Source organism: Otolemur garnettii, unplaced genomic scaffold, assembly GCF_000181295.1.
Source record: "Otolemur garnettii isolate 467f Iridium unplaced genomic scaffold, OtoGar3 scaffold00076, whole genome shotgun sequence".
Lineage (NCBI taxonomy): Eukaryota > Metazoa > Chordata > Mammalia > Primates > Galagidae > Otolemur > Otolemur garnettii.
In genome coordinates this window covers 239,017-239,251 of record NW_003852471.1, presented here as the reverse complement: position 1 = coordinate 239,251, position 235 = coordinate 239,017, and the positions used below count along the sequence as shown (strand labels likewise).

The window sequence follows — 235 nt, the reverse complement described above, 5'->3', positions numbered from 1 at the left end:
CGACAGAGGTTACTCGGGGCTCTCCCTGTGCCTAAAGAAGCCCACCTCTTGCAGGCTTGTACCTTCGATCTGTGTCCCGGCTGTTTTCATTCATGTGAGGACGGGATGCCCACAGCGGGCAGCGACAGTAAAGCCAAAGTCGCTCCTTCTGCTTCTGTCCCTCTAAACTTGCCTTTCCATTCACTGCTCGGTGTCTGTTAATCAAGGACTGGATTCACGTATTTAGTCATTCAAG

The 235-nt window shown here is 51.9% G+C and overlaps 1 pseudogene; it reads right to left on the bottom strand.

Annotated features, from left to right (window-relative positions):
- Positions 1–31: 31 nt before the first annotated feature.
- The window catches only part of LOC100952428, a 9,097-nt pseudogene continuing 8,893 nt past the window's right edge, over positions 32–235 (bottom strand).